Source organism: Apis mellifera, linkage group LG8 (assembly GCF_003254395.2).
Source record: "Apis mellifera strain DH4 linkage group LG8, Amel_HAv3.1, whole genome shotgun sequence".
In the NCBI taxonomy this organism is placed as follows: domain Eukaryota; kingdom Metazoa; phylum Arthropoda; class Insecta; order Hymenoptera; family Apidae; genus Apis; species Apis mellifera.
Window position 1 is genome coordinate 5323280 of NC_037645.1, and position 22080 is coordinate 5345359.

A 22080-nucleotide genomic window follows, 5' to 3' on the forward strand; every position below is an offset into this window, starting at 1 on the left:
TGAAATTAAATCGATCGTGCGTTTGTCGAACAAAGAGAATCGAAAAATCGATCGATCAATTTCTTCTTTTTTTTTTTCCTTTTTCTTCTTCTTCTTTCGCGTGCAGTTCGTCCAAGACGAGATTCGAACGATTCCTCGCGCATAATCATAATCATCCGCCATTTCAACCCTTATTGATCCTGTGTACCAATCGAATCCCACGAGCGGTTCCCACGATACACACCGCTCATATTTGCCACTTGAGCATCCTGAGTGCGTCGAGTGGCGTGCAAACTTCTCCGCTTACTTCTCGAATGCTCGGTGAACTAGTTTCAGTAACGATAGATTTTCGCTTCGCGATATAACTTACAACGGCCAAACGGCCGTTCCAACGTTAATGAAAACGCCCACTCCAATTTCCAATGCATCGCATGAACGATAATTATACGAAGATTTCCCCCTCCCTGTAATATTTCAATTACAGTTCAATTATGGATGGAATTCCATTATTCCTGAACTCTATTTATTGGGAACGAAATTTTCATTAATGCTCGATTAAATGAACACTGGCACCGAGTATTATCTCAACCAGTGACGAGCAATTGTTTCAATTGTACGAATACCGGGGACAAATAATGGGAGGGGGACGTAATGCGATACGTAATGTCGCGGTAATAAAATACGGAGAGGCGTGCCAGATAAAAATCGGCCGGCAAAAACCTCGTCTTCTACGACGAGAAAATTCATCTAACCCGAGTTCAAGAAATATTTGAAACTTTTCGAACGCTTTTCCGAATACTCTTTACAACAACGATTATCATTATCAAAAAAAAATCTGAAAATTTGTACTCAAAGTTTTCCCTCTAGCTCCTATTTTCACAAAATTATTATTTGAAAAAAGTGAACAGAAAAATTGAAATTTTCTTACACATATACAATATCACAATACAATTTAAATTTCCTTATACTCCATTTATTCAAACATTCTCCTATTTTCACAAAGTTATTATTTGAAAAAAGTGAACAGAAAGATTGAAATTTTCTTACACATATACAATTTAAATTTCCTTATACTCCATTTATCCAAACTTCCTCCTATTTTCACAAAATTATTATTTGAAAAAAGTGAACAGAAAAATTGAAATTTTTTTACACATATACAATATCATAATACAATTTAAATTTCCTTATACTTCATTTATCCAAAGTTCCTCCTATTTTCACAAAATTATTATTTGAAAAAAGTGAAAAACTAAAATTTTCTTCGACTTACACACATATATATATCGTAATAATACAATTTAAATTTCCTTATACTCCATTTATCCAAACATCTGTTACTCGAAATGAAAGATCGGAAATGATACACTCCCACCATGTATAAATGATTACACGAACCGCTCAATTAAACGTTCCAACCCTAAATCCATTAAACGAACATCGATTGTCCATCGAGCGCGCGCGAAAACAAATCGAATCGATCCATCCCATTCGCCCGAATTTGCGCAAGCACCCCGATAATACTTTGCGATCCCCGGCCACGTAATCTCGACGTCTACGGTCCACCCACACGATCTGCCAGGATCGAGGCATCGATTTCGCGGGCGGAACGTGCTCCGGGCTCCGTGTAGCCGCGGTCTGCTACGTTTTGGTCCATTAAGGCCGCAGGAAAATTGAATTCCGGCGCGACAGCGAGAGCGCAAGCTCGGATTAAATCGTTGCGGTCCACGGGGCGAGACCGCGTTCGCTAATGAAGCGCGCTGCGTTGAATATAAAAGGGACATCTGCTAACCCTTCCGCCCCATCTTCCAATGTCGGAAAGGAGGAGCAATTAAAAGCCCGGCTTTTTAGCTTTCGAATTGGGATCGAATTGGAGGCTTGGTCAGAGAGCGATTTCGCGAGTCGAACGAAACGTTTTTGATAATTTCTCTTCGCTCGTGACGATTCGTTTCTTTTTTCTCCCTTCTTTTTTTTTCTTCCTTCTCTTTTTATTTCCTCCAAGAACGAGTCTTGTTGTTGTTGAATTGGAGAAGTTTGTGAGAAGTTGAGTATCTCTTAAAGATACCGGGAAAATTATTCCATTCCACGCGTTTCGTGCCACTTCTTTTTCGAACGAGAATGGGGAACGGAATTTATTTATCGATGTTTTCGTAACGTAACGTTTCCTTTGGTGGTCGAGTTCTCTTGGGTTAACTTAGGGGCGAACCTAAGTCGTGAGGAGAATGTCTTAAAGAGCCATCGAGTTGACTCGCAGTTGTCCCTCTATTTGAACAAGACCGACCAATGGTAATGAGAATGCAAATGGCACGGAACAGAACTATCTTTCCACCTTGCACACGAGTCGAGTAATGATGAAGGAAAATGAGATTTTTTTCAACTCCATTGAAATCGAAATTTCACTTTGCCCTTAAGAGAATGATTCCTTGAAATATGAACGATATACCGATGAATCTCTCCTATCCTTTTTCTCAATTATAAATTCCAAACTAAACTCCAAATCCCCACTCATTTTAGCGTCTAAAATATGTACTCGTCAGATGGCGTCATTAACATGAAACGCTCTCTCTTTTTCCTTCTCCTCATTTTCATCGTCCCTGTAAATCCCAGATAAAGTTTGGTAGATTTGCATCTAGCTTATCTACCTTCGATATCCTCTACCTCTCTACTATCCTCTACTTCTCTCTCTCTCTCTCTCTAACGAGGTTACTCAGCATCGGGGACATTAGCGAAATCCGAAATTACACGACTCGGTCCCAGCATTAGCCCATACCACGCGAATTTACGATAATTCCACGGGGGGAAATTTTCAAAAATTCGTCGCTTTTGATATTCCACCCATTGACGTCCACATCCAACGGGATGAAAAACCAGCCCATCGGATCTGTGATTATCCTCTTATAAGGGGGATGCGGCTTCTTATAAAGCGGACAGAGTTCCGCAAAACGTTAACGCGAAGCTCGCGGCTTATATCAGCTGCCTGATTATTAAAAGTTAAATCTTGCTACTTTCCTTCGGGAAGAGAGAGAGAGAGAGGGGAGGGAATCACCCTTCCTTAACCTCTTTGCATAAAATTAAAGGTAATCACATTCATTTCGCCGCCCCGAATCCTCGAAACGCTACCGAGGACATCGCTGAGGGGAGAAGAGTCTGAATTTATTACGATGACAATGAAAATTTGTACCGAGTTTCGAGGGTTTACCCGAGAGATCCAGAGAGAGAGAGAGAGAGAGAGATCTCGCCCCGGCGATAATTAGGTTGAAGTCCCTAGACACGATGATCGTCGTCGAGGATCCCGTTCGTGACACACAGATTTCTGACGAGAGTGAAATCGCGCGTCGTTCCACCCTTCTATATTTTCATAACCTTCGAGTTAGCGGGCAAACTTCTCAGGATGGGAGGAGGAGGGAGATCCTGGAGGACGAAGATTTCCATCAAAGTTAACGAATCTGGTAAACTCGCCCCATTCTTCCTCCTCTCCGAACGAATTTCGCTTCACGCGATTCTTGCCGAGGGAGGATGCGATTTCTTTGCCAATTACGTGCGTATCCCCACGTCTTTCCAAGTGCGTTCTCTCGCACTTTGGATGCAAGTTCAAGGATAGATAGATAAAGAGAGAGAGAGAGGGAGGGAGAGATGCCGTCGAGTTGAAAAGGTGCATCGGTCTTTGAGGGAGCGCCACGAGGGAGGGGGCGAGTAGTATCCTTTGATACTCTTAGAGCGCGAAACACGCTTTAGACGAATTCCATCGGAGGAAGGGGTGGAGAGGGAAACGTTACGCGGAATTATGGAGAATATTCCTTTCGTTAACCATCCGTGCCCCGGCCGCGGTATTCGTGGGAGAGCTGCTCGGCATTCTTCAAAGGGACGAGTATAGTCGGCACGAGGGGAGGTTCATCCCTTTAACATACGGGGAAGAAATTTGTGTATTAATGGAATAGAAAAAGAAAAACGGGGGTGGAAGGGAAAAGTCGGCTGCGATGCGTGATCTGTTTCTTTCTTTCTTTTTTCTTTTTTCTTTCAGAGCTAACAGGTTCTTTTTGGGATAATTGAAAACGTCGATGTAAGAAAAATCGTCGAACGATCGATCATTGCGCGAGCATTTTTTTTCCTTCTTCATTTCGCACGGAATGGAATTTACTTAGAGAATTAGATTCGGATGTTGGAACGGATTAATACTGTTAATTGGAAAACTTTTTGCCCCTCGTGGGAGGAGGGGGGGGCGGGAAAAAACTGCGCGACAGAAGGAGAGGAAGGTTAAATTAATTGTTCCAAGTGCAACGGGAAAGGAACAATTTCCTTGAGAATTCCCTGATTCCTCTCGAGTACGCTTCGTCACTGGTGGATGTCGTCGTTGGTTAGGGATAAATAAAAAATCACCCCCTCCTCCCTTCCCCTTCCCCTCCCTCCTCGGGGATCTAAAACTCGGCGGGGAAGGTGAATTAAAACTGTCTCCGCGAGGGAACATTTATCAACATCCGTAGAGATGATTCGCGTTTTATGGCTACCCTCGATCGATCTCTCGTATTTCCGTCCCAAAACAGAAAATTCGACCGAATTTCCTCCCCCCTCCAGTGTCTTACCGCCAAGTTACGATCCTTTCGATTCGATATCGAATCCCTCTCTCTTCGTTTTTCCACCAACGAAAGACGTCGAGTCACGCGAAATCTTGCTTCACCTGCTAGTAGTAATAGTAGTGATAGTAGTGGTAGTAGTAGTAGTAAAACCGTCATTAGTCAGACACTGGCTTTTATTTACCTTGTTCTCGAAGAATTATATAGCTCTTAAAGTTTTCCATGGAGAAGGCAATATAACTTTTTTAAACATTAAACGACACGTACACCTCTCTCCTTAATGCCCCTTTTTTCTCCCCCCCTCTCTCTCTCCCCCTCTCTTGATTGTTTCTTAGCGTAGAAACAAGAGGAGCTAATATCCTGTTTTGCGAACTTTTGTATCGGCCACGGGGAGTGTACAAGGTGTACTATTATACAAGAAAAAGAACAGTGTCTTTGGAGAATGTTTAACCTCGTTGATCTAATAAAAAGCTTCGTGTTCAGGAGTTGCCCCCAAGCATGATGGGAGGGGGATGGAAAGTTCTTTGTCGTGGAAAAGATTTTATTACTGATAATTGGAGGATCTTAAAAGCAGTTAATACAATCAATATATAAATAAGTGGAGTGGAGCAAGCAACGTCATCATCATCTATATCATGTAATAAATTTTATTAATAGAAAAATACGTTTAAAAAGAAAGAATCATCGTTTACTTACGTGTATATTCTATTTCTAATAAATATTCTATTATTTTGCGTTAATATTATTATAATTTTTACATTCTTGATATTTGAATATTGTACTTCGTGTAAAAATTATTTCCGACATGTTTGAAACAAAATTATATGAATTTAGTAAAATTGTAAAACTTTTAGTTCATGTATATTTCGTTTGAATATTTTACATGACGTTTATTGAAATTTTCAAGCCAACTATTTTATCGAATTAGTCGTTTTTTCTCTCTCTTATATCCAATCGAAATAATTTTTGTATCTTTTTCTTTCTTTTTTTCTTTTTTTTTTTTCAGTAATGGTATTATACAGTTAGGTTCGTTATTATTCGTTATTATTCGTTATTATTCCTTAAGATAGTTTTTTGCCGTGACTTGGTCGTAATTTGTTTAATGAGACATGGAATTTTCAACTAGGAGGAGTGTTTCCTCAACTTTCAGCTAATTAAATGGTGGAATAACCTCTTCTATTGATTTTCCAACGTGTCCTCGGGCAAATATTAATAATATAAGCAGACCTGTAATATCTCTATCTTCTTAAAATATTTATCAAAAATCCTTGTATGCCTTCCTGTGATATAATTTTCATAGAATTGAACGTTTAAACATTTTGATACGTCGACGTTATACGTATGCATTCGCATCTTTTTTTTTTATAATAATTACTTTTGAAGAAAGTTTTACTTTTGGAAATTAAAAATGGGTATCGAATTGGATAGATGGATTGGATTTTTAAGGATAACATCGTGACGATCGTGTCGTGGAACATTTGCGCAACCGATCTTGTGATTGTGACACGTTGATACCACGTATCCTCCGTGTCACGTTGAAAACAATCCTTGTCTGTGATGCGCTTTGAATAATGGCTGTCCCCGCGAACGCTCGACACAGGTTCTACACGATTAGAGAGCAGAATAATGTGGGATCATGAACACCTGTTACAGTGGTGATACATATATGCAAAAGAAACATAGTTTGATCACAAAGCTCAGTAGCGAAGTGGATTAAAGCACCGTCTTTTACACGAGCGGAAAAACAAACATCCAGAGTTCGATTCTTCTTCGAGAATTGAAAGATTTTATTTCCATTTTTCTTGATTGGATTTTATTCAAAATGACATTTAATTAAGTAATTTGTATACAAAATAATTTTCTTATTAAAAAGAAAATGAAGATTTTGAAAAAAAATTTAAAATATATATTTCAAAATATATATATATGCAATTATTCGAATAATAGAATATACTATCGAAAAAATAAAGAAAAAATATATATTTAAAATTTAAAAATATAGAGATTTCGAAGCAACAAGTATGATAAGAAAATGACAAATAAAAAATGTGATATAATATCGATATTAAAAAAGCATTTTGAAAAAAGTACAATAGGAAAATGATATTTAAAAAACATACGAAACCAATATTAATTAAAAATTGTAAAAAGAAGAGAAAAATATACACTATCGTTACACCGTTCATTAAATTTCTACAAAGAATTGTTACGATTTTCAACTGTATGAGCTTCTTGAATAAAAAAGATACACATCAGAGTGTGAATATCGATGATGAGATTTTTCAACAGTTTTCTCTCGAAAGATGATCGCAAAATAAATTTCACGATAGAAAATGTATACAATTGAAAATGATGAAAAAAAAAAACAAAAATAGCGAAGCGTAAGCTAATACTTCATACTTGCTCGAATAAAATGCATAACTTCATCAGGGATTCAACGCTCGACCTGTGTCATGGTGCGAGGTTCCACGAGCTAATGAAATTACAAGGGTATTTTAATGCGATTCTTCCATAATATCGTTACACGATACTCTATTTTCGATAGCAGCGGATGAGATCAAATCTAGTTGTCTCTTTGTAATTTATACCTGGTTGGATCCCACAAATCCTCTGATATGCAAATTCACGATTCGAATCGGAGGCAAGTGTCTCGTAGACCGAGGGAATTTGTCCGTAACGCGATTGATAAATTTGAACAGCCGACGTAATATTCGCGTTAAGATCGATACGTGTTTCCAAGATGTTTGGAGGCCTTGCCTTTGCTACGTGTTGAAATTTAATCATCTCGGAACACAAGTGATGCTTATCAATCGGATTTATAGATGGATTATTTGTTTCACGATCTATGTACAATCGATATTGCATCAAGTTTGTTTTGATTCGAAATACTCTAGTTTGCTCCATAAGTAAATTATATATCTACAGATTAGAGATCTCCTTTTAAAAAACAAAAAGATAAAGCAAAAATAAATAATAAATTCAAAATTACCTGTAAAATATTCTTCTAATTTAGAGTACTTATTCCTTCCATTTATTTATTCTCATTTATTTCTTTCACGCAATACAGTAATAATTTACTTCGTCTCCATACGTAGTAATTTCAGATTTCCACGTCAATTCTCCTCCAATCTGATCATCAGTAACTCGTTATCTTTCCGTGAAAGGAAAGAGATCCAATCGAATAGCTATCCACGCGCCGGTTTCGTTCGATCCTCGAAACAAAAAACCCTCCCTTCCACCCTCCCCCCCTCTGTTCCAGATACAGCCACCTAGAAAAAAGGTTTCACGAGAGATCATCTCCGAAACTCTCTTCACGGATCGAAGTCGTCCCCCTCCCCCCGCGCGACCTGTGGGCGTATCTGTGGATTTTACGAGTGCCAGAAATTTTCTCGACTTCTTCCCCGGGAAGACGCGTTCGCGAGGAAGGGGGTGGGAATTCCGGCTTAGAAAACAGGATTGGTAGCGTCTCGCGATCCCGAGGACTGGGCAGGCGTGAAATCCTGGAAGGACCGGATCCAATCTGCTTGTAAAAGCAGCGTACGCCGCAGAGTGTGGAGCAATCTGCCTCTCCCCCTCCATCTCCTCGTCCTCTTCTTTCTCCCTCTTTCTCTGTCCCTCTGTCCCCTTGCTCTCGCAAATCCCGAGACAGACTCGCAATCTCGATGGATTACGTACACTCGGGCGCGATTTTACAGTGCAACAGGGAGAGCCAGAGGGTTGCGGATATCTGCTTGGAAACTTCGTAAGTCCGACGACGTTGAGTCCTTGTCCAGTAAATTTCCAAGGATCGGGTCGCCTTTCCTTTCATCCGGCCCATTTCGCGCTAGGTATAAATTTCTTTTTCTTCTTTTTCTTTTTTTTTTTTTTTTTTCTCTAATATAATGTATTTCGAGGAACAACGACACGTTTCACGTGCGACAAGTTGTGACTGGAAACGACAGGTGGAAAGATTCGATTAGATTGTCAAAGTTAGAAAGATGAATCGTAATAAGATCGTTGAATAAGAGATTTATGAAGGAAGGGGGTTCAAGAAAATATGAGGGTAACACTATCGGGAATCGAATTTATTTCCCTTCCGCCGGTTCCGTGGTTACACCACCCTCATCGTTCCCTTTTTTGCTGTTGCCGTTGATCTTGTTTAATGGGCCCGATCTTACACATACTTTCCAATTCTTTTCTTGAAATTTAGAAAAATCACTTCGTCCTTTTTTAAAAAAGAATACTCAACTTTTGTTTATGTGTTTACTTATCGTAAAGACAATTGATTTCGAAAATTTAATCTAAGTTGAATATATATTTATTGACTGTTACAAGAATATCGAAATTTCATTTACAAAAAAATAAAAGCCACGACTTTTGAACAGAAATGTGATCAATGATGCGATAATAGAAAAAAAAATATTATAAATACACATCGTTTTATAAGAAGAAGAAAAAAATTATTTCATCCGTGATTATAAATTGAAAGCTACCCCGTTTCACCAACTCTATACCAATCACTCGCTCGCTCGCGAGGATCAAGCTTCGACTGTGTGCACGCTCCAATTAATCCTCGCTTCTTTCCGGTTCAGGGAATCCGATAGTTCGCCCCTCGTTACCCGTCCTTTTTATGCCCTCTCAGTCCTTATAATTCGATAATTCTCGTGTTCCTCCTTCCTCTCGTCCTCCTCCTCCCCGCTAATTCGTGATTTCCAATAGGGAAAAGTTTCGGTAAGGGCTTGGAAAAGGAAATATTCGCCCCCTGGCGGCGGGGCCATCGTCGTTAGAAACGGACAAGGATTGTTTCGCGGCGAAGAGATTTCCGGATATCCGGGGGATCCCAGAAAAAGGATTTTCGAAGCGGGATGGCCATCGTTCTCCTTGAGATCACGATTTTGGCCGCGAATTATCCACGCCCAAATTATCCTCCCTCGATATTTCATTAACACATGAACCGAGTCGTGTAGCAACAGGATCCGTACAACTTTCATTCGTCGAATTGGTTCGAAATGGGAGGGGGGTTCAAAGGGAATCCATGTATTCGAGAAGTTCGATCGGGATATTGGAAGGAATATCAAAGGTCCTTTCCCTTCTTTATGAATTACGAAGGAAAGGAAGAAACGTCGTGATAAATTTATGAGGATACTTTCTACTCTACTGACGAAGTCCATTTTGTTTTTGTTTTCTTCTTCTTCTTCTTCTTCTTTCATAGAAAAGTTGCTTTTCATATACATTCCTCGCGTATATACCTCTTAGAGTCTTCTTTCTTTTTTTTCAACGCGTCTACCCCTCTCGTCACTCGAAAAATCCTCTTTCTTTCTTTCTGGAAAGCAGAAGAGGTATAACGACGCCATGATGAATGGAAGTCAAAGTGAAAGTCAAGATGAAGGATCGATAATTAAGTCGCTGTTAAGTTACGTTACTTTCCTTCCATTCCTTTCACAAAGGAAATTTTTCTGGCAATTTTTTGGTCGGAACGTTCTGTTCTTCTCTCTCCCTTTTTGTCTAAATTAACCAAAACTACGACGATGATCAATAATTCAATTCAGTTTCGAGAGAGTTCGATCGATGGATGTTGAGTTCTCTTTCGATTGTATGTACACGCTCACAGAGACGTGACTTGTGAGGATGGAGATACAAACTGGTGCACAGTTAACGAATAATTAACGGATTAATTATGGTTAATTACACGGCTCGTAAAGGATTTCGATTGTTTCGAGTTTAAAAAAAATTTTATACGCAATTCCAGGCGCGTTCTAATTAAAACTTCCTCCTAGGAGGAATATCTTTTAATTTGAAAACTTTTTATATCCGGGAGGAATAAATGTGATGGTTAAATGAGACGCGAGGAAAATGATGATTTTTTTAAACAAAATTTCACCCCCGTCCCACTGTTGAACCTGTGCGCTTCAATTCGGACATGTTAATTACTCTCCACGCGAGCGGGACACACTCGTGTGCTTATCTGGAACACGCGTTCTAACACGTTCTCAACGTTCAACCTTTTCATTTTCTATGTTAAATTCATCCGGAAAATACAGTACCTCTTTTCATTTGCGCTCGTTTTACGGATAATGACACGTCATTCTACGTTGTCGTGAAAAAAATCCACGCTCGTTAGAAGTCCGTTTCATTTCTGGCCTCAAGATTTTTCACTGAATCGGTGTCGAAATACTTGCGGGATTGCTGATGACGATGGAGCCAAGTTTCAATGTACTGTGTCGGATAGAGATTATTCGTGCAAAAGTAAATTGAAGGAAAATATGTCCTTTTTCTCTTATAAGAAATAAATCGTGCTCGAAAATATCTTCAAATATATATCGTGAATTTGGTTAATTTCCAAATGGATGTTATTTTATAAATTTAAACAGAAGATGCAGGATTTTGTCATTTGAGAGCTGGTTTTTAAATTTATCGTTGCTACGCGAGTAATTAATTTACAGATTAAATGTATTATTCATGAAATGTAAATAATTCATCCGGTTCACTTTTTTTAAAATATTTAAAATCGAATCTGTCAATGTTTCCAAACTATTCGTAATATTCTTAGTTCTCGTTCGTTTTCATACATTTCACATTTTTTTACGTTTTATATTTCGCGTTATACACGCTCTTCTATCTAGCTCTAGTTTAAAATTAAAATTGAACGAGGAAAAATATATTCGATACATGAAAGGAAAGGGCAATAAATTTTTTACCCCTTTTCATTTCACAAAAGTCACAACGCGTTTTCAAAAGACAGTGATGATAATTATATCATCGAGTTGATATGATTTTAATCCGAATTCATTTTCCCTAAGAAAGGATCCCGAATCGAGAGTTAAATCCAATTTAATTCGATAAAAAAAACCTAAACTCACCTTCTTTTTATCAATATTAAATATTAACGAACAAAGGAATAAAGCTCGTCGAACAATTTTTTATCAGAAGAATCTGGTAAACAATCCAAACAAATTCGAACAATAAATTTCCAAAAAAAAAGAAAAACGAAAACAATCTTCCAATCCAGGAAGGCGACAAACGCAGACTTGGAATTACGTAAACACTACCACAGAGTCTCTTTGCTCTTCGACATCCTGCAAATTCCTCTCCAACCTTTCAAACAATCCTAAAAGACCGCCCTTAAATGCACACCCTTTCAAGCATTCTCCAAGTCTTCTGCAAGTCTTGGCTGCGGATGGTCCATCGCGGGTTTCTATCAACAACCGAGATCGAGTCGAGCTTTTTTTTTTAGTTTCCACCCGCGTGGCGAGTTATTATTAACGAAAAAAATGGCCGCTCTCTCTTTCTCTCTCTCTTCCTCTCCTCCATTTCAGATTTGGGTCGCGAGATAGAGACGCACGATGCTCGGACGCTTATCGCCTTCCGCTACCCCTGCTTGTTTCTTTGCACTTGTTTCTTATCTCCGTATATCCAAATGATCTCCCCCTCTTTGCTGAGGGGGTGGTTTCTTTCGCGAGGGGTGAAAAGGGGAGGTCGAGCTCACTTTTCCACCCTTTCGTTCCGGATGAAAAAATCCGGACCAAACATCGAGCTCTTTTATCCGCGAGCGTGGCGTAAGCATCAGACCGGAAGTCGTCCCGATTTTATCCTAGCGATAACGTGTCGCAGAGAGGAACGATCTTCCCCTTGAAATTTCCTTGATTCCTACAAAATGCATTTATATAAAGTTATATATGTGTGTATGTGTGTTTGTATAATTGTGCGCAGTGGTTGTTACGCGTTGCATTTATTAATTTTGTTTTTGTAGTATTTAACACGGTTCGTTACCGCCATTTAAAGGGAAATATTTTGGTTACTTTACAATTTCAATGTATGAAATAATATATATATACATATATATGTAGAAAAAACGAAACGAGCAAATTAGTAATTAGTTTGGTTATTTTAAAAAGTTAATTGCTTTTTTTTATAATGAGCATAATCACTCTTCGTGAAATAGAAACGAAATTTCACGGAAATTAACGACACGTTTGTCATGCGATGTCACACGTACGAGGGGCTGTAACGAGTTTGTTAATTAGATTTTAGTACATTAAATTTTTTTTTATATTTAATAAGTGAAAAATTTTCGCGCGACTGCGTAAATTTGTGGCAAAGAAAAGAAAAATAAAAGAAAGTGTAAAATCCGGTTTCGTTTCGAAATATATTAGATACTCGAGTGTATTATTATAATTTTCTTGTATACGAAATCGAACAACGTTGACAATTCAAATTTCAAGGGAATTAAAAAGATGCTCGAGGAGATTTCATCGAAGCGGAAGAGAGTTTAATAAAAATCGTAAGATTTTCCACGTGCAATTCGATTGATATTCTTTTTCTTTTTCTTTTTTCCCCTCCAATTGTGCGGAGGTCAAAGAAAAATTTGTAAGTCAGAGTGGAAATTCGCCGTAGGAACATTTTCCTCCAATATGGTGAAATTCTCAATCTGAGGAATCACGGATTCAAGATTGGCCCTATTTACCCCCCCAGGATTCTTGCCTCTTGCGCGAAGAGGGCGAATTGAGAAAATGCAAATCACGGTTACTTGTGAATGCAAATTGTTCGATGAAAGGTAGATTCAATCATCGTTAACCTTCGGGCGGGCCTTATTAATTAATCTCCAAAGGTATTAAAAACGGCTTATCGTATAGCTTCTATTAAGATCAACAAGCTGATTAAGAACTCGAACATCGAGCCGGGCAATCGATCAATTTCTTAAACAGCTTTCATAATCCGAAACGTAATTGTACGCTCGAATGATTACATATTCAAGATTCAAAGTTTGTTCGTATATAAAAATAATTTGATAAAATTCCCGTTTAAAGTTGAAATTGGCGTGGAAAGTATTTATAAAAATCGAACGAACCGGCTTCCATTCTTTGATCGCTTTGATCCGCGTGAAAATATCTCAATCGTTATTCGCGTTAAAAAAAAGAAAAAAAAAGAAAACGATTTAATCGGAATGATTAACATCGACCTTTTGATTTCCATTCATAGTCGATTCATTATTCATTATTCGAATCAACGATGCATCGAAAACGTGTACGCGGAGAGGAGGAACAGATTTAAAATATAAAAGAAACGATCTATATCGATTAAGTTGAGAGACAGATTTGCAAAATGTGATAATATCGTTGTTTGATCGATCAAAAGTTACTTGCGGAATATATATATTTTTTTTTCATATTTCATCCCGTGAAAAAGGAATATTAATTGATATTGGCATCAAAAAATAAAATAAAAAAAAAAGCTTTTTCCGATATCTATAACAATCAAAATGAAAAAAATATATTTGTATTTATAACGAGAAAATCTTTATTTTTAATCACTTTTCAAAATATTTAACTTATAATATACAATATCTCGATACCTATATTATTTTAAAAAATTAGACAATAATCCAATCAACCAACCAAGAATACCAATATCAAACAATACTTATCAATATATACATATCAAAATTACCAAAATATCAAAATTATAATCTTCAAATAATCAAACTGAACAATGAAAGATGCACTTTCAATAACAAAGCATCAAATATTTCTAAACGAATTCAATCTCTAATTTCCTAAATCCCTCTATATTTTATCAAATCCCCTGTTAAGAAAAACCAATCATTATTTTATATAATCGCAATAGAGCGCAATAATTTTCCACGATCATTCCACCACGTCACCCTCACCATCTGGATTTTACGACAAATATAAAATTCCACGATCAAGAGGGTGATCGGGCGCACAGTTAGCCCCAGATACGCTTCTGAAGAAGCGTTTTTTCCCTCGCACAGCCTTAAGCTCGATATATACACTTTTACGACAGTCGGTTTCGTCGAATAAGTCATCGATGCCGATATAAGAAGCGGTATCGCGCCACCATATGTTCCCACGTGTGTGCTACGTGAAAATGCAAATAGCGCAATGCCGTCCGCCGCGATACGCAGCGGGGACGTCTTTAATTTATATGCGAGCCACGCTCGCAAGATTTACGACCGCCACAGGATCAAGCATCCCAAAGTTGCAGCAGGGGAAAAAAAAAAAAGAAAAACTTTTCCTTCTTTCCTTCCTTCCTGCTAAAAATTCTTCTCGCTCGACAATTAATTAATCTGATTCTGCAGTCCTTGCGATCTCTGTGTTCTTGATCACACACATATATATATACATAGAGACAGGGGTGATCTCTTCTTCGAGCGAAATACGGAAGAATACGAATTAAGAATATCTCGAGAGGGGGCCACTTGGTGGATTAAATCGCTCGATTGTTTGAATAATTGTCTGTGGTGAACTGAATCTTTAAATTAATAGATTATCTTTCATTGGAAATGGGGATACTTGTACGAATCAAGGGAGCTAATTTATTTTCAATAGAAAATTTATTTTTAATTTTGAAAATAATTTTTTAAATAATTCGTATTGCAAATTTTGATGTGATTTTTAAAACTTTTTTTTTAAAACTTTCGATAAACGAAGAAATTACTTACTTTAAATGAAAATTGTAAATTATTAATTTAAATAAAGATTAATTAATTGTGGATTGTAAATTCCAATAACGAGAATCAATTTTAAATTTCCTTCTCGCGAAAACTTTGATAGAATACGATCTTATCTCGTGCAATTTAATATTCAAGAATAAAAATATAAATTTCTTGCTTAAATATAGACTTCTATAAAGGATATTCTTCTTTTAATTTCTTGCAAAAGACTTTTCTTTTGCGATTCTATAAAAATTCGAATCACCGTTCGAGAAAAGAAAAAAAGAAAGAAGAAAAATTAATATCCCATCCAATTTTCATTCCAACGATTTGGAAAATGGAAGGAAGGAAGGAAGGAAGGATCCTCACATCCTTCCTGACAGCATCGTCTTCAACGGTATATACTCGAAATAATCCCCGCCACGATATATGGGCTCGTTCGTATTAGACTTTGATTACCCAGCTGGCGTTCGGCTACCAAACCCTCCTCCACAAAGGGGTTTATGGGGTTATATAATCCTGCTCCCTGCAGCCTTCGCCGCCAGCCTTCTTTCGCTCGAATCTGGACAGCCTGTAAAATAATAGATGCCGGATACGCGATGTTTCACGTTTTACAGCTTTGCAAGTGAAACACCAACGATCTCTCTCCCTCTCTCTCTCTCTCTCTCGTCTACTCGTAATTGAGTCTTGAATCCGGTGCACGATTAACAAATCGTGGAAAAGGGCTGGCGGGCGAATGGAAGGAAGAAAAGAACGGAGGAGAACCGATTATTATTTGAACTCGTCCGCCAAAGGGACGAATCTCTCGGTTTTAATCCTCTCCGCGATAAGTCCGTGGTTTTAATTTAATTGGGGGAAGAAAGAGAGGAGGGAAAGAGAGTCCATTTCGAGGACAGTAGTTTCGACCGTTCTTCGAGGGAAAGAGAATCGCGGAAATTAGAAGAAAAATTTATGAAGTACTAGGAGAAAGGTTTCACTTTTAGATGGAGGGGTGTAGAGATATGGAGGAATATGTCTGGGAATGGAAGATAATTTTACGTTTAAGTATGTGGAAGGAGCAAATAGTTATAACGTTTCCTCGTCTGAGAAAATTTCGAGAAAGTTTGATTAATTGATCGATACTTTAACAATTAATTAATTGAATGGAAAATTATCCTACGAGCGAAAATGAACGTGTAACGAAAAATTTTGTTGTTCGAGAGAGAATGGAAATGATTCTATTTATTCGTGTTCCTTCGAATACAAAATAACTTTGCTTATCCTCTGATATTCGAGCTCCTTTCTTTTTTCTCCCTGCAAAAAATAAAGTTTCGAAAAAAGATATATTATTATACCTTTCTTCCTTTCTTGTTTCCAGAGACAGAGCAAGGTATCAATTCCTCGACAAGTATTTTTTTCGGCTCGTAATTATTACGAGGAGAGCGAACGTCGCCGGGGCTGTTAACAATGCAAGGGGATGCAACTATTCACGAGGTATGAATTTCAAGGTTGGATTAATAAAGGATAGTATAGCATCTTGGTGAGCCCTCACCCGGAATTAAATTTCCCCTTGTAAACTGTAGGTATAGTTTGCATAGCCATTACGAGCCTCCCGAGCCACTTTACTGTTCCGCCTCAGTGTCGTGTTATCGCGGTTCCACTCTGTCGTGTCTGTATTAAATTAGTAGCCATTGCTTTATAGCCACCGTTACCATCCTACCTTCGCCGCGCTTCAACTTGTTTCTTACCTTATCCAAAAATATTTGTCCGTCTCCGGGATAATTTCCAGCCCGGCTGGCAATTCGACTCGCTCACTCGATTTCATCGAGTTATAAATTCGTAGAATTGAAAATTAAGGTGAACCGTGCCCTTGATAACGTTTAATTGTATTAAAAGACTCGAATATATTTACTCTTGTCCACTTGACGGATTGTTTCCTGTGTGAAATGAAATTGTAGAAACGGACAGACTAATATTATCGATGGAATATGAAATACGAAGCGTTAGAGAGCACGTTAAATGAAAAATGTTAAATATTCTTGAAAATAGAGCAAGATATTGGCAGAAATATCACGATAAAATTTATTAAAAATTGGAGAGATTGGAATTTTTTAAATCTTGGTCTTTTGGTGTAAAAGTCAAGGATAAAAAGATAGATTGATAATGATTCCTAGTGAAACGAACTATGACTTTTGCAAAATTATTTTTGCTTCGAAAGATTAACACGATTAACAATCAAACCTATCCTATATAAATAAATGTCCATAAAATTACATTTTGCATAGATCAGTGATTTCGAAAATTAAAATTTCCATTCTCGTCGAAACTCGATGCAACGAAATAAATTTCGTTCAATTACGATTGTTACAAGAAAAAAAAAAAGGAAAAGAGAAATAATCGTAAAGATATTTCGCCTTTCCCAGATTTACATTAATTGCGCGTATTTGAAGCAAAAAAAAAAAAAAAAAAAAAATTAAGCACGGAATACGGCCAATATTTGCACAGACCTCGGAATCTGTCACCGACACGCGAATAGATCGTATTTCCGCCCTGCTCCTAGAATTATTTTTGTTAACTGTCACCGGTCCGCGAATCTCATAAATCTCTGTAGCCGCACGATCTTTTGTTCGTCGTATTCACGGTTTGACAAAGCTGGCCGGACATTCCCAGAAAAATACGAGATTCGACTTACGTGAAATATTACGCGAACGATTCTCTGGAAATGTCTGGAAATCCAATATTATTCTGTTTCGCGAAAGGAATCATTTGCATAATGTTTCGTTCCCGGAAACAAAATGAAACAAAACAAATTTATTGTTTTATTGTTGAAACGGTTAAAACTCTGTGAAAACGCGTTTTTTAATACTCCTCTTCTCACGATTTTCCACCCTTCGAGCTATTATGTTTGAACGTTGCATCAAACGTGTTGTTCGTTTGAAAAACGAATATTGGATGGTTCTTTCAAGTTGGTGGTTCATTTTCTCGAATATCAATTTACTTTCTTTCGAAACAATTTATGAATTAAATAATATACTCTCTTACGTGCTCGTATTAAATTTAACGAAATAAAAATCCCGAATAAACGTTATTATCATAATTATAACATTAGTTGTACAATTTATATTTCACTTGGTCCATCGATGCTCAAATTTCGAAGAAACTTTTAATACATCTCGTTGGAAAGTATTTCTAATTTTTCCTATTAAATGATATTTCGCGCGATATTTCTCGAAAATACAGACAAATTGTTCGACTTCTAGTTCCGAGTTCGATTTTTCGTCTTTTCATAAGATGAAATTTCTCTCCGCGCAATACAAACTTTTTCCACGCGCCATCAAAATATTATCGCGGAATAAAGTAGCAAAATATTTATTAAAAGAAAATCTCCACTCGCCTCTTCTTCCCACTTCGACGTATAATAATTTTATATACGAAATCCGCGAAAAGCGAATCGGCAACGTTCTTTTTATTAATTATTTCAGTTTACATGCGTGAATAATGTTTAATCCGCGAACAAGCGGCGAGGAACAGTTGGAGAATCCAACGGTTTACGATCGTTGTTAAACGAAACAGAGTATAAGAATGCGGAGGATCTATTCAGAGAGGGGGTCGGAGCTGTTTTGCATTCAGAATATGCGGTTCCGGATGGTCTGGCGACCCAAAGACTCTAACCTCGAGTTTGCCTCCCCCGTTATGAGCCTCCGGTTTCCCGAATTCAAAAGCTTACACCGGCTATTGTTTCGCGACTCTGCTCCTCCTTCTCCACCCTCCAGTTTGCATATTCGAAATGTATTTGAACACGTTACTTTTCCACATTCTGCGGCCAAATTTACCGCGCCCCTACGTTTCTCTTTATTATCGCGTGAAATCATAATTCCAATTTTAATTGGAGGAAGAAAAATAATAATTAAAAAAGAAAAAAAGAAACTCGAGAGGAATTCTTATCATTTGGAATATTTTCAATGGTGATATTAACGATCCATAACGAGTTAGAATCTGGCAGGGATAAAAATTACGTTTAACGATAACAGAAAGGGATTTCGATAACGAAATATCGTTTTTTCGAGCTGTTTATCATTTCTTGCAGTTTATGCATGTGCCACGATTTCACGAACAAGTTCGAAGCGCAGAAATAAGAAGGTATACGTTTCTTTCTGTTTGCTCTCGGATTGTTCACCCGGAAGCGGCGTCGACGGAAGTTTTCACCTCGAGGATAAGATCCTCGACGCGTTCAAGGGGAACAGGAAAGCGGAATTCAAGGGTTGGAACAATACCAACTTTCAACCGCCAATCGAAAATTCCATGCATGGAACATGGAAGTTTTGGTGAAATGAGTAAAGTGGCGCGAGAATTTTTAACTTTCGCGCAGAAATTGCTCTTTCTTCTTCCGAGATTTGACGTTGAATAATTTCTTCGATTTCGTAAAGAAGAAGAAAAGGAAGATTCGAGATCGAATAGACGTTTAATCCTGAATCGTTGCATAAAATCATGGATTATTAATAGATTTTCTATTCTACATTTTTACACAACTTAGATATCCAGATCCATGATTCGTGGAATTGTAAATTGGACAATTTCGAAGCGTTAGGATTTTCTGAATTTGGAACAGCTCCTTTTATATCTTTCTTTAACAACAATTCAGAAATTAGTTACTTGTAGAATATATGTATATTCATGATATTTCGTTTTCAAAGCTTTGCATTGAAGGGTGAAATGTTAGCACAAGATGGCCGAATTTTAAGTAAAACAGGGAAGAGGATTCACTTTGTTACTTCTCCTCCTGACACGACATTTTTAAAAAGTATCTTCATTAATCGGAGAAATTCTCAATGCCGGTTCTTCGTCTCCGTCTTTCTTTTTCTCCTTTCATTGCTTGCCGCATAAATAACGCGGTCTGCGCCCCCGTTCGCGACTTTCTTGCTCGCTCGAAATGCCCGCAATTCCTTCCTTCCTTCAGCAGATGCACGATTATTAAGAATTCTAGCGGTGTGAGCGGAGATTAGCGGCTGGCAGGGCAGGCCGCCCGTCATTTAATATGCAAACAAGAAAAATGTAACTATAAAGGAAAAAAAGTTTATTGAGCCGAGCCACGCGCGCCACCACCCCGCCATTTATCCGTACTGCTGCTCCGTAATTCAAATTACCGTCACTCGGCGCCTACAATACAGTGCGTGCTGTGGCAGTGACGCATATTTCTCCACAGATCTGATAGCTAATCCAGTTCGATTGACAGTAATCGAAATCTACGAACGGGAAGAAATCGCATAAGAAATTTTTCCTCGTGAGAAAACTTAAAAATGCTTTATCTTTTAAGATTACGAAATATCAAAGCAAATCTTTTTTTTAGCGTCGATATTTTTATATCTCAACTCAATGTTTACGGATTATTGATCAATATATATTAAACTATTTGGAATATGCAGTAAATATTATTCCGATAAAAAACATTTTCAATCCTTCTTGAGAATCACCGAAATCCGTGAAAACACGTAAACACGTTTGCTCGAAAAAAAAAAAGAAAAGAAAAGCACTGACATCATCAATACTAATATCAACGACGATATTCATCCTATCATTTAATCCTCGAAGAAGCCAGTTGTTGGTATAAAATTCCCTCCGAAACCCTTTCAAATTCCTTCCAACACCGAATATCGAATAAACTCAAAGCCGAAACCCTTTCTTCCTTTTTCTACCGCCGCTTCTCCATTCCTCCAGCCAAGCAATTGGCTGCAGAACGAGTGAAAAAAAGGGAAGAGAAAGAGATATAAAACAGAGAGGAGGCAACGCGCATCGATCACCGATCATCATCCGAGTGGCGCGCGTTATCCTATCCCGTGCGACTATCCCCCCTCCCTCCTCCCTCGCCTCCCAAAAAGTCGTTCCGTTAAAAAATATCGAATAATTCATGGCCGTCCGATCGAGTCCGACCAGCTGCAAACATCGGCCGAACGAAACGCGAGCATTGTTCCTCCTCCCTCCTCCTCCTCCTCCTCTCCCACCACCAAGCAGTTCCACTATTTTCCACCGTTATTTTCATCGCGTGCAATCTCCGTAATTATCGTCCTCCGGCGATTTTCGATCGATCGAACGAACGTACGATCGACGGATCGAACGAACGGATCGACGCCATCCGCGTCAATTGTTGCGCGGCCGTCGAAACGCGTTCCCCGCCGGTTAAATCGCCGGTCAAATCGATCATCGGCCTTTCCTCCTCCTTTCCCGCCGGGTGTTAAAAGCGCGGCTGTGCCGCGTATTTCGACGTGCGGGTGTCACGCACTATCGGTATCGGCTAATTGCGCCGACCATTAAGGAGGATTCTCCAACTTGTGCATAATAAATACGTCGTTACGAGGAAGGGGGAGGGGAGAGGTTGCCCGTCGGGTCGGGCAAAGCGCGCTTCATCACCCGGAGGGAGGGAAGGCAATCCTCCCTTTTATCGCAAATTAATTAATCCTTGGCAGTTTTCATTAAGGGAAGCGAAAGACGCGGGGCAACTCTCCCTTCTCTTCGGCTTTGCCTCTCGTAAACACCCTCTCCGTATAAATTGTTTGCCCACCGCGTTTAAGTGCCCTCGCAGGGAGGATTCGATTAATTTCTTCGACGCCTGCGATCGACTCGATCGCGATATATCCCGTGTCGCGATACGTGTTTGCTTTCAACTTGTCTCTTTCGCGGCTATTTTGTTTTATAAGCGTTTTAATTCGATTTCTTCTCTCTCTTTCTCTTTCTGCTTTTTCTTCGCTCTCCTTTTTTTATCTTTGATGATCCTCGGAGATCGGAGAAGATAAATGCGCGGATTTTATTTTCATTGTCGAATTTCGTTACAGAGAGGAAACGAAAGTTGTACTTCTCTTTAGAAGAGAATGCGTGGAGTAATTTTTTTAATACGTACGTTGAAAAATTTCAGGCTCTTTTTTCTCTCTTAATACAGTTTTGAAAATATTGTCCGTCTATTGTTTTATCAATTCGGTTTACCAATTTCGAGCGTTTCGATTAATAAATCTGCTTCATAAATTTGTACAGATTTTGTACCGATTAATCGGATATGTCTCGCAACATATTGATAACACATTGCATATTTTATTAAGCATTGTGCACGCATTTATATTTCCGCTTTAT

At 38.3% G+C, this 22080-nt stretch overlaps 1 protein-coding gene across 6 annotated transcripts in view; it reads right to left on the reverse strand.

Moving 5' to 3' along the window:
- LOC725803 (protein artichoke) overlaps positions 1-22080 on the reverse strand; it is a 199594-nt gene that overhangs the window by 11502 nt on the left and 166012 nt on the right. The window contains exon 2 of one of the 6 annotated variants that reach the window (XM_006561476.3): positions 15442-15553. The exons of the other annotated variants lie outside the window; for them this stretch is intronic. The gene's annotated coding sequence lies outside the window, so the exon portion shown is untranslated. The remainder of the gene's footprint in view (positions 1-15441; positions 15554-22080) is intronic. 6 annotated transcript variants of the gene reach the window in all.